This window comes from Polyergus mexicanus, unplaced genomic scaffold, assembly GCF_030449975.1.
Source record: "Polyergus mexicanus isolate NDT 795.1 unplaced genomic scaffold, iyPolMexi1.0 SCAF_9, whole genome shotgun sequence".
NCBI lineage: Eukaryota > Metazoa > Arthropoda > Insecta > Hymenoptera > Formicidae > Polyergus > Polyergus mexicanus.
In genome coordinates, this window is record NW_027223329.1 from 4,539,360 (window position 1) to 4,553,729 (window position 14,370).

Genomic DNA, 14,370 nt, shown 5'->3' on the forward strand with positions numbered 1-14,370 from the left:
AATCTGCCAGTTTAATCGGTAATAACGACTCTTGTACCAAATTTGTAACCTTTTTTCTGACAATAATTTGTAGCATTCACTTGGCAAAATTTGTTAGAACAGACTTGGCTAACTGGGAGCTTATTGCTATATTCAACAGGATTATCGGGACTGTGTCCGATCGGACATATGTCCGATCCCCATGACTTAACCTTCCTTTATATAACCTTAGGGTTAATTAAGGTTATATTACTGAATTTTATATTGTACATATTGGAAAGAGAGCGTTTGAATGACTGGCATTTTTTTTTATCGATATAAAATCGTACTAAAAATATTGACTTGGTGACGTCATACGTACGTGTAGACTTCAATACTGAACTCTATACATATGTATAAACATACATATCTATATACATATGTACAGAGTTCAGTGATTTGAAGCAAAAATAAAACTGAGAATGATGTCACGTGATATGCTATAGATTAATCAGGTAATACTAAGAAAGAGATACCAGTCATCCAAACGCACCTCTCTCTTGACGAAATAGTGACAAACGATGGGATTGGTCATTCCAATATGTATAGAGTTCTTCAGAGTAATAAAGAATAACAGAAGTGAGCATTTGGTGTTAAGCAAGCGGACAGGAGTGACTATATATAAGTGAACGCTCAGGGACGAATCGCAGCATGACGGAGATACTGAAAGTATTTCAAAGGTCTGACAATGCACCATGATGCTCTAATGACTTTACAATTAACACTTATTAATAATATTTTTTTAGTCTAATATTGGCTCTTCCTCTCACTTATTTAGAATCGGTGATTGTGCGCAAAATAAGTGCAGACTGGAATAAGTAAGGCGACAAATGGCTGTACACAGCCTTGAAAAACGCCTAATGGCTCTTGCAGACCAGCGCAATGACGCGACGCGCGATATCTAATGAGAGCTTTATTTTTTCGGAAAAGCAGAGCTCTTATTGGATATCGCACGTCGTGCGTCGCGCGCGTCTGCAAAGCCATAAAAAAATGGACACTCAAGATGGCTGCGAAGACGTACTATCGTTCGCGACATAGACATAGTATATCTAGACCGAACGTTTGCCTTTATTTAAGGAGTGGGAGTAAAGATGCATATAGAAAAGGACATACTCTGTTTCGTGCTCCTTGCGTTCTCTCTCGCTCGCACAGAGCACAGCTCTTTTATCATGCTACGTGCGAGCGAGTGAGAACACAAGGGGCACGAAACAGAGTATGTCTTTTTCTACGTGCACCTCGGCTTCCACTCCTCAACACTCGGTTTAGATATACTATGTCTATGGTTCGCGATAAGTCTACCCCCACTATCGATATGCTCACTCTTGTTATTCTTTACTCTGAGAAAGAGTTCAATGAGTTATATAAAGGAAGGTTAATACCCGTATTCATAGTCCTTCCTTATTTTAAGGACGGAGGAAGCCTCCATGAAGGATTCCTTGAATCTGCAAGGCCACCTTGTTTCATAGATGGACCTCGAATCTCCCTTTCAGAAGGAAGGAATATTTTAAGGATTTTTAGTGACCGACTGGAGACAGCACCGTTTTATGCTGCCTGCAACTAATTTCATATAATACATATGAAAACTTTTTCGTATCTTCAAAAAATTCCACGGGATTTTCTCAATCGCGAATGTATCTTTTCGAAATCCGCCACAGAATCCGATTCTCTAGATTTTCGTCTTCAAATCCATCGTCAGAATCATTTAAAAATTTATTGTCCATTATCCCTTTTTCCTTTATACACTTTCAGTTTGAGAGCGCGACAACAAATAACCACAAAACCACAGATTGAAATGTAACTAACTTTTGGAGATTATATTTGATTATATTCTGCGTATCGTCTGCTAAAAAGGTCGCATCACTCCTCAAGGAAGCTCGTGACCTTCCTTGAGATAAGGGAGCCAATAAGATTCCTTGTTCGGTCAAGGAAAGTTTATTACCCGTATTCATAGTCCTTTCTTATTTTAAGGACGGAGGAAGCCTCCATGAAGGATTCCTTGAATCTGCAAGGCCACCTTGTTTCATAGATGGACCTCGAGTCTCCCTTTCAGAAGGAAGGAATATTTTAGGGATTTTTAGTGACCGACTGGAGGCAGCACCGTTTTATGCTGCCTGCGACTAATTTCATATAATACATATGAAAACTTTTTCGTATCTTCAAAAAATTCCACGGGATTTTCCCAATCGCGAATGTATCTTTTCGGAATCCGCCACAGAATCCGATTCTCTGGATTTTCGTCTTCAAATCCATCGTCAGAATCATTTAAAAATTTATTGTCCATTATCCCTTTTTCCTTTATACACTTTCAGTTTGAGAGCGCGACAACAAATAACCACAAAACCACAGATTGAAATGTAACGAAACTAACTTTTGGAGGTTATATTTGGTTATATTCTGCGTATCGTCTGCTAAAAAGGTCGCATCCACTCCTCAAGGAAGCTCGTGACCTTCCTTGAGATAAGGGAGCCAATAAGATTCCTTGTTCGGTCAAGGAAAGTTTATGAAACGTGGAACAAGGAACAAGGAATCCTTATTCCTCAAGGACGGACTATGAATACGGGTATAAGAAACGTGGAACGAGGAACAAGGAATCCTTATTCCTCAAGGACGGACTATGAATACGGGTATAAGTCACATATTGAATCTATATATATCCTTGCGCAACCCATGATGCATTGCGAAAGACCGCAACAGCCAATGACCTAGTTTACACCGATACATTCCCATACAGAAATTAATGTATATTAGATATCTACTGGATGTTCTCAATGTGTATTAAAGATATCTATAAATATGTAGGAAACATCTATTAGACATGTTTTAAATATTCAAATGTCCGTAATGCGAGATCTTATAAATATTCACAAGATATGTAGGTCAATAGCTACAGGATATCTACATCAATATTTAATAGATATTTATGTAGATATTCAGTGAATATTTATATAGATATCTATTGTATGTTGGTTTAATTTTGGTCATAAAATGACTAATTAAATGTTTTAAGTTAGATTTCATAAGACAAGAATATGACGTCGATATATATCCCATTTACGGGACATTATTTTCTGATATTTGTTTGATGGTAAAACTAAGATCAATTACAGTAATATATAATAAAACATATTAAAATGTAATATATATTATAGATAAATTTATATAATTTAATTTATAAAATTAAAGATTTTATTTGTATGGAAGTTAACTTCTATTTTATATTTTCAATAGATAATAACGAACGATTTTCACTTATTTGGAGAAAAATTATCCCAATAAGTGAAAATCGGATATTTATCTATCCGATTTTGTAAAAATCAATTCAATATCTGAATTCCCCGGTATGAGAATCGTATCAGAAAATAAACTGACAGAAATAATTACAATGTTATTAGCCGCATTTTGCAGGCTTTATACACGTTCATGACGAGAACTTGAATACGGATGTAAAAAGTGAATAGTGCGCCGCACAGCGGTAAGCAAATGAACACGTTTTCTAATAAATATCTTTAATAGCTTCTTGGTGGACATGGATATGTGGATAACATGCAAATATCTAATGAATATCTTTGATAGTTACTTGATGGACATGGATATACAGTGCGTGGCAAAAGTTTCGGAATGGCTAATTATCTCAAAAAATAATAATTTATTTAAAAAATGTTTGAAACGAAAGTTGTAGGGTTCAAAAAAGCTATCAGATGCTGATATTTGACTTTGGGATGACCTTGAGAAGCGTAGTCAAGATCAACATAAAAATCCTAAACGGAATCTTCCACTTTTTATAGCTGATACTCATAGCTGACGTTTGAGATGTTTCCGAAATACTGATTACAAACTTCTTTTCTATAAGAACTTTCTGAGTTATGGAACTTGAAAGTTACAGTACCGCCGGCATTAGCATTACCCAAGGTGTACAGTAATTCTTTCCGTATCAGTTAAATGCATTGTTCGAAATGGAAAAAATATACTAAACGAGAAATGTTAGTGTAGGATAAATTGTCCATAGGTGGATATTTCTAATTTGGTTGCTTGAATAAAGTTATCTTTGCGCTATTCTTCTTTAGCCCATTTGAGGGCAATAAACAGAGCTAGGACTTCAGTGCCGCTTTGCTCACTCCAAGTGCCAATGATAACTTCATACATGGATGCGGCTGTCAGTGTGTGCGATAAATAAATTATTATTATGCACTTAACTGATACGGAAAGAATTACTATTCTTATAATGCGAGATTTTGGTGACACAATTACGTTTTATCAAGAAGTAACCAATTTATTTAACAATACATATATTGATCGTCCTCCAGTTTCGAAATCATCTGTTTATTGAACTGTTGATCGTTTTGAAAGAACTGGATCAATTAAAGACGATTCAAAATCTGGAAAACCTAAAGACGCAACCAACAATGATAAAACTTCGAACGTTTTTCTAAGCACAATTGAAAATCCTCATACACCACTTTCAAAATTATCTCAACAAAGTGAAATGAGCATAAGATCGGTTCGTAGGATTTTAAAAGAACATAAGTACCACCCGTACAAAATGCATTTTGTACAGGAGCTGTCCGAAGACGACTTTGACAGGAGAATTGAATTCTGTGATACGATGATGACATGATTTGATGATAATAATCAATTTTTTAGTTGGATTTGTTTTTCCGATAAAGCTATCTTTGAATTAAATGAATCAATTAATCGGCATAATATGAAGTATTGGGCAGATGGAAATCCTTACTGGATGAGAGACTGTCACACGCAATATCCCCAGAAGGCAAATGTTTGGGCCGGGATATTCTCTGATCGTATCATAGGGCTATTTTTTATTGACGGAAATTTGACAGCAGAAATTTACTTGAATTTGTTGCAAAACCGAGTGTAGTACTAGCTCCGAAACGTTGTTAGAGATGTTTTGGAAAATGTTTGGTTTCAACAAAATGGGGCTCCAGCTCATATTGGTTTAAATATTCATCATTTTCTACATGAAACTTTGTTGGTCGATGGATTGATAGAAAAGGTACGATAGAATGGCCACCGAGATCTTCTGACTTAAATCCGTTCGACTTTTTCTACTGGGGATATTTAAAAAATAAGGTCTATGAAATGAAACCTAGAAATATAGACGATTTAAAAGGAAAAATATTAAATGTTTCAAATTCTATTACACCGGAATATTTGAGAAATGTTTTAAATATATTTTATTTTCGCTTGGGACACTGTCAAGTAGCACAAGGCCATCAGTTTAAATATTTAATAAAATAATAAGCACACTCATAACCTTCGACAGACATAGGCGCGTGCACGCACGCTACACAATAACACGCGTACGCGCACACACATAGAGTGCGTTCGCTTTGGGCACTCACGCTTATAAGCCTTGTTTTCAAACGTTTCTTTTGGCTTATGAGCGCTCACATCAAAACAAATAAAGTCGTTCACTTTGGCTGTTGTAAGCAATATAAACACGTAAAAATGGAAGATATACAATATCGCCTGACAAACAATTTTTGATTGTTATATGGAAAATGGCTACAACAGATTCATATCAATATGTCAAACTATGTTATTAATTTAATCCCGAATGTTATATAAATAGAAAAGGACATCATTCTATACATTTGCAGGTAATATATGTTTGAGTTAATATAGATGGAAAAAAATACATATACATATATATATATTTTTCTTTAAATTATATATTAATTATATATATATAATTAATTATATACTTTTCTATTTATTGTTAATCGGCTATTTGTGATCATAAACTACGATTTACTCATTGTCTTGCTGGACACTTTGGTTCTATCCATGACCAACGAGTATTTCGTTTATCAGAAGTATATGAATATTTAGAAGATCCAGAAAAATTCCCAAATGACAGGCATATAATTGGCGATGCAGCTTATACAATCCATAACCATTTAACGGTATCATTTCGTGATAACGGACATTTAACAGAGAAACAAAAAAATTATGAAAGAAAAAATTATGGAAAGGAAGATTTAGAAGTCTACTCACTATTCTTGATATAGAACGTGTTGATTTAATACCAGATTTTATTCTCGCTTGTTGTGTTTTACACAACATTTGTTTGTTACAACATGATGACTTTCCAGTATCAGAATTAGATATGATGGAAAATAATTATAATTTACCACACATAAACCAAAGAAGAGATAAAAATGCAGGCCATCTCAAACGAGACATTATTTGTAATAATTTATTAATGCGAAATATATAACAATGTATATATATTACTATGTATATATTAAGTTATATTGTTTATTATAAATGTAACATTTAATTAAATTTTTTTCATATTATATATTTAAAAACATGAATAGTCATTTTTTATCCAAAATATCTATCATTTTTCAAAAGACTTTCAAAATCTTTCACGAATTTGAATATTTTTATTGTGACTTTTTTCCACATTACCTTCTGCCATTTTTCTATTTTCCATTAATTCTGTAAGTAATTACTCTGCAGAATATATTTGCCGTGTTTTTTCTAAATGAAAATTAAAAATTATGTTAATCAATTATATTAAACAGTTTGATAATTAAGCTTGTGTAAATAATTACAAAAACTTCCCAGACAGCACAAAACATCCTCAGGATCATCCTGAATATGTCCAGGACGGTTCAGGATATTTGTAGGATGTTTTAAGATATTATTATAAATATATTTATAAAAATTTAATATGCATTCATAATTATTTTTAGTTGTGTGGGCTATTTAATATAATTTAGAAATCTTAAGTATTATAATAAGTATTAATGTCCTATAAATGTCCACTGGATAACCCCTGGATGTCTGTAGGATATATCTGCCCTGTCTATTATATTGGATGTCTTTTGGATTTCCAGAGGACATATACATGTGCAATTAATTGTTAACATTAATTTCGTTTAATATTAATAATTGAATTTGATGCGCACATTTTCATATATCCAAAATTATTATTTATTTAATATTTCATGAAAAATGTTACTGTTCGCAACATTCCAAAAACTTTACAAACAATAGTATTCAACCGCTAGTTCGTTTGTTTACCGCTATGCGACACGCGGACTCGTATTTGAGATTTGGTCATGAGAATTATATAAAGCTTGCAAAGAGCAACTGACAAGAAATTACAAATGTAATTATTTTTTATCAGTTCAATTTCTGATGCAATCCCAACATAGGGAATTCAGATATTGGATTGTTTAGAAAATATTACACAACTCAAACCCGGGAGCCAAACCTAAAATATTCATGTACAGCACGAAAGCCTCAAATATTAAAGAACGGTGAACTATTTTTAATATTAGATTTTTAATATTGGCAGTAAATAACAAAACATAATTTTAATTCGTATTTAAATTTTAAAATTTGCTCCTTGAAACATACGAAAAATATCCCTAACATATCCTATAAAAATCCTTAGAATGTTTCACAGGATCTCCCTGGATTATCCAGAGGTTAATATACGGCTATCATTTACTCTTCCTCAGGACATCCAGAGGAGATCTGAGGATTATAATGGGATATCCTGAGGATATCCTATATGTATATCCTGGATGCTCTTTGGACGTCCTAAGGACATCCTTGTGCTGTCTGGGAGATTATAGCATTAAAAGTGAAAGTTGAGATATATAGCATCAGTAAGCATACCCAAAGTTTCATTAGACATTTCCCTCGCTTCATGCAATTTTTTAGTTGCAAAATCGAGGTCTGCGAATAAAGAAAAAAATTCGAGTAGAAGGAAAATAAAAATTAACCATTAAAGTAGAAAAAAAGAACAATTTACAACCTTATCTAATATATCCCAGACAGCACAAGGATGTCCTTAGAACGTCCAAAGGGCATCCAGGACATACATGTAGGATATCCTCAGGATAACCCATTTTAATCCTCGGATCTCCTCTGGATGTCCTGAGGAAGAGTAAATGATAGCCGTATATTAACCTCTGGAGAATCCAGGGAGATCCTGTGGAACATCTTAAGGATTTCTATAAGATATGTGAAGGATATTTTTCGTATGTATCAAGGAGCAAATTTAAAAATTTAAATATAAATTAAAATTGTGTTTTGTTATTTATTGCCAATATTAAAAATCTAATATTAAAAATAGTTCACATTCTTTAATATTTGAGGCTTTCGTGCTGTACATGAATATTTTAGGTTTGTCTCCCGGGTTTGAGTGTAATATTTTCTAAACAATCCAATATCTGAATTCCCTATGTTGGGATTGCATCAGAAATTGAACTGATAAAAAATAATTACATTTGTAATTTCTTGTCAGTTGCTCTTTGCAAGTTTTATATAATTCTCATGATCAAATCTCAAATACGAGTTCGCGCGTCGCATAGCGGTAAACAAACGAACTAGCGGTTGAATACTATTGTTTGTAAAGTTTTTGGAATGTTGCGGACAGTAACAATTCTCATGAAATATTAAATAAATAATAATTTTGGATATATGAAAATGTGCGCATCAAATTCAATTATTAATATTAAACAAAATTAATGTTAACAATTAATTGCACATGTATATGTCCTCTGGAAATCCAAAAGTCATCCAATATAATAGACAGGGCAGATATATCCTACAGACATCCAGAGGTTATCCAGTGGACATTTATAGGACATTAATACTTATTATAATACTTAAGATTTCTAAATTATATTAAATAGTCGATACAACTAAAAATAATTATGTATGCATATTAAAGTTTTATAAATATATTTATAATAATATCTTAAAATATCCTACAAATGTCCTGAACCGTTCTGGATGATCCTGAGGATATCTTGTGCTGTCTGGGATATGTCCAATTGAAAACTGTAATCATGAATGTATTGTCACAAATAATTCAAATTAATCACAGTTAATAATAAAAATAAAATAATAAACTTACCGATTTTAATTCGTTTTGCCTCCTCTGCAGTTACAGTGATGATATATACAATATTTCATTATTTTCTGCATTTTGCAGACTCACCGAAACTTTCTTTGATGCCATCTTTAAAAGGTTATGAATCGCTATATTCGCGCTATTACAGCGTTTTGTTTGAACAAAAAGCGCCCGTTAGCACTTATGCTTTCGCTGCCCTACCTTTATGAAATAATTGTTCGTTAGCAAAACTTATGACGTCATAATGACCTCATTATTCGATCCGTGCGCCCTTACAACGCCAAAGCGAACGATGTGAATGATGCTTATGAGCGCTTACAGCGCATGAGCGCCTAAAGCGAACGCACCCATACACATGCACACGCACGCACGCACACACATACACCGTGCAATCTCCACGCGGTACACCTTGGGTAATGCTAATGCCGGCGGTACTGTAACTTTCAAGTCCCATAATTCGGTAAGTTCTTATGGAAAAAAGTTTGTAACCAGTGTTTTGGAAACGTCTAAATATTAGCTGCGAGAATATGCTATGAAAAGTAGAAAATTCCGTTTAAAGCCGGGATTACGATGAACTTTACGTAACGGAATGCGACGGGACATAATGTAACGTGACGTTAACGTAAATGATTGAATACGTCTTTCAAATTACGATCGTCGTAACGTATCGTGAAAAGCGATTTAAATTGAAAAATGACTTCTACCGTGAGGCAGTATTATCAATTTTTTAATTTAATTTTGGCTGGATATTTGTATCTAAAACTGCGTAAAAAAAAACGAATACGAACCATTGGTGTGAGGGAGATTTTTCGGAGAAGAATCCAGTTTAGTGATGGATTTAACTTATTAAATGAATTCCGTTTTCATGATCCGGACTTTTTTTTATTTACACAAGAATGTCTTATTACATTACATTACATACATGTAATGTAATGTAATAAGACATCAGTCAATTACACACATGTAATGTAATGTAATAAGTAACGTAATGTAATAAGTAAATGATTAATATATGTTATATAATTGTATACATAATACATAATATATAATTGTGTGTGTATAAGTATAACCTACCATTTATTGTTTCGGCCACAATCTTCCATGTACAAAAGTATTTTTTATTGCGGCATTTTTGAATCCTGAATTTCCTTTATCATATATTTCAGAATGCGCCTTCACACACTCTAATAAAACGTCGTTGATTGACAGCCCGACTTGATAGAACGCGACATCAAAGCTTGACATTGGCAAGCTTTCGCGTCACATTAAGTTCTAATATTTATTTTATGTTACGTTAAAGTCAATCGTAATTGATAACATAGAAAACATTCTGTTTAGGTTTTACGTTACTTTACGTCCCGTCGCGTCCCGTTACGTAAAGTTCATCGTAATTCCGGCTTAAGATTTTTATGTTGAATTTGACTACGTTTCTCAAGGTCATCCCAAGGTCAAATATATCAGCATCTGATAGCTTTTCTTGAACCCTACAACTTTTGTTTCAAACATTTTTTAAATAAATCATTATTTTTTGAGATAATTAGCCGTTCCGTAACTTTTGCCACGCACTATATGGATAACACATATATATTTAGTAGATATCTTTAGTAGCTACTTGGTAGACATGAATATATGGGTAACACGTGTATATCTAGTGAATATCTTTGGTAGCTTTTTGGTAAATATGAATATATGTATAATGTGTATATATCTGTTCAATATCGTCGCTAGTTATTTGAAAGATATAGATATCTTATTAGATGTCTACTAGTTATACATAATGGATATAGGCATAATAAAATAGATACACAGATATTCACTAGATATCCATTCGATATTTTTGTCTAGGTTAATACGTATTAAATACTATACTGACCAATTACAGTCATTCCATTTTTGGAGGAATGGCTATGATTGGCCAGTGTAGTACTTAGTATTAAAATATATCGGTGTAAAGTAGGCTAATAACGACCTTATTTAGCATCTTTTTTCAATAGGGATTGCACACACATCGATTTTTTGTATTGCATTAGTCCGGATCTACAATAGGTGTAGTAAACCTTAAGGAATTGATTAATTACAGTCGAGTATTCTTCTCATACTTGATTGTAATTGACCAATTTCTTAAGGCTAAAGGCTTACATTACACCTATTATAGATCCGGACTTATGGGTTGCGAAGGCTTCGTGATCTAATCTTCCTTTATACAGGGTGTCCCATAATTTGTGGATCACCTGTCATGTGCAGGTACAGCAGATGAAATCGAGAAGAAAAGTCTTTTACCATTTTTTTCTATAAAATTTAATAAAAGTTATTATTGAGTCAAGTTTGGCCAATCAGCGCCGATCTTTAACCGGACGCACGTCGGTGAGCCGCGCGCCTGATACAGTGCGTCGCTGTACACTTCACAGCGTGTGGCTTACCGCCGTGCGCCCGGCTAAAGGTTGGCGCTGATTAGTCAAACTTTATTCAATAATAACTCTTTTATTTAAGTGTTATAGAAAAAAAAGGTAAAAGACTTTTCTTCTCGGTTTCATTTACTCTATCTATATTTTGTTATAGTGTTTTGAAAAGTTCTCGAGGTAAGCTATAAGAATATGCAATGAAAAGTAGGGGGTTTTATTATTTGGAAAAGTGGAGTTGACCTTGAAATCTCCGAAGCGCCGCCACCTCGACGAACTGTGTTACCACCACTCGATGGCCCTTGAAACTATAAAACTTTTGTAGGAAAAAATTTTTCATGACTGTTCTAGACTCGAAGATATTTGAGGTGGCAGGAGTCCACTAGTCCACGTCCTCCTTTATTAAGCGTTATAAAAAAATCGTTCAGGACTTTTCGACTCAGTTTTTGGTAAGGAATGATGTTATGTACTTAGTAGGCGGTTATTGCGGGTCACCCTATATATTTCTGAAAATAGTTGATTTCAATTCTCTACTTTACAAAAACTTTATTGTTGTATTGATATTGTGACCTTGGTTTTTGGTTACTTCTTGAGATATTTCAGGCCACTGTAAATTGTTATAAAGTACATTAAAAACCATAAAATTTTTATTTGAAACGTTTTTTATATATTTTACAACTTTGACGGTATTCACTTTTTTTCAAAGGGATTTTTACTTCTTTAACGGCCATATCAGAATAAATAAAAAAAATATATGTCTTTATTATTTTGATCTAAACTACAATATATCCAAAGCTTATCCCACAATCGGAGAGAAATACTTCTAATCCTTCCTCTGTTATATAATTTAAAAGATGGCCAGTTATGGCGAAGCACTCTGTATATATACATACATATATAGTATTTCTCTGTTATTGCGTGTGACTTGGTACGAGACACCACTGTTGTCATTTTCTGATATAAAAAAAAATATATATACATATATGTATATATATGTATACACTATTCACAAATAAATATTTATATTTATTTATTAGATATTATTTATTAGATATTATATCAGATCTATATCATATCTAAAAAAATCATTTGTATTAATTTGTAACATATTATATTGCAATAAACAATTTGCAATATTTAAAAGAGCAATCGCTCTTATTCATTTATTTTTAATTGAATTTATTTTTTTAATAAGCATAATCATGATATACATATATATAATTATACATTTGTATCTCACATTTTTTGAAGAGTTTTTTGTGTGTTTCTATATACAATAATAAATGTATCGAGTACACCGTTTGTAGAATACAATAGTATTAAATACCCTTTTTTCCCCTGTTTTTTCTTTTATATATGTCAGTTTCTTTTATTTTTTTCATTAAATAGTAAAACAAATTATTATTATAAAAAAATAATATAAACACAGAATGATAAAAAAGATTAGTAATTATGCATATTAAGGGTGACCTCACCGATTTCAATGACCTTGACATATGTTGTCAAGGACACGGCCTTGAATATACTTTTGAATATATTTTCAAAAGTAGTTATTGAGTAACTTTCAAAAGGTTTTAGTCGTCGCTCATTGTTTATTAAAAAGTTATTAACAAAATAAGTTTATTGAATGGAACGTAATTGTCTGACACCGTGTACATTTAAGAAGAAATATATTTGGAATATGTGTTCAATACATAGTAATCATAATATTACTTTCAATATGCTATATTTGTTTATATTTTTCGTAAGTGAATGTACTACAGATTACATATTAAAACGTAATAAATCTCCTTTACTTATACACGTCAAATTAAAAAAAAAGATATTTTAGAGTTTTACTTTATAATACACATACCATATATATTGTGTGTATGTGTATATTTCTTAATATTAATGTCAGAAAATTAACAACGAATAATAAACAATGAGTGACAGTTAAAACTTTTTGAAAGTTATTCAGGAGCGTGTCTTTGACTGATATATGTCAAGATCATTGAGATCGATGAAGTCGTCCCTAACATGCACAATGTTACTTTAAGTGATGTCCGATATTTTGCGAAAAGCTGAATTTAAAAAGTCTAGTATTCCAGTTAGTAAAACCCTAACAATAAGTTTTTATATCATATCAAAAAATGCATCAAATCTAATTCATGTTTATTCGTTTAAATGTAGCTGTATTTGATTCACTTTATTATGATTTATTATATTTAGGAGTGCATTTTTTTTTATTCATTGCATATCATTAATAAATATTTATTCATTTTTTGTTTTCAGTTATTTCATTAAAAATAGTTGAAAGCAAAATTAAAATCGCGATCAATAAAGATCAATAACAGGTTTCTATAAAAGATTTAAAAATTAAAACACAATTATGGCTTTTTGTAATTAATATATCTTGAGAGAACTTCTCGTCGAGGATTCGCCACTCCTTATATTACGATATCATTTAATCCGATCTCGTTTAATAATCTTTGTTGCATCCAGGTATTAAAGCTTCTTACATTTTGTAAGCTTTTCGGCGAAAGTTTTGAAAAGTAGATTTTTCGATATTTACCGTCACCAATCACCAAATAAGCTTCACTAACAATATCATAATCATAAAGATGTTAATGGCATCATTGTCCAGTTTTGATTGGTTTTAATGATGCATTTATGTGAGTTCGCGTTTATATTACAGCGATCAGTATTTGCAATCATCATTTCTTATTTCTTATTGTAATCTCTTGTATTAATTTATTATTAATATTTTAATCTCAAGAAGTATTTGATGTTCGACGATTGATGATTGTGAGAAATAATATTTTTCCATAAAATATTTCCGGATAAAAATATAATCAGATTTAAATTTTTCCTTTTAAAATCATTCCATCCGCAGCTGGAAGAAAATGTGATAATATTTAAAAAATATATCTTAAGAGAATGGTATTCTTCTTGTACACGGACATCTGTCTAAATAATGTAAGAGACATCCAAAAAAACTCTCCAAAGCGTGAATAAAATCAAATAGGAATGATAATGTATTTTCTTAGTTGGTCCAGAGATCAGTGCGCAAAC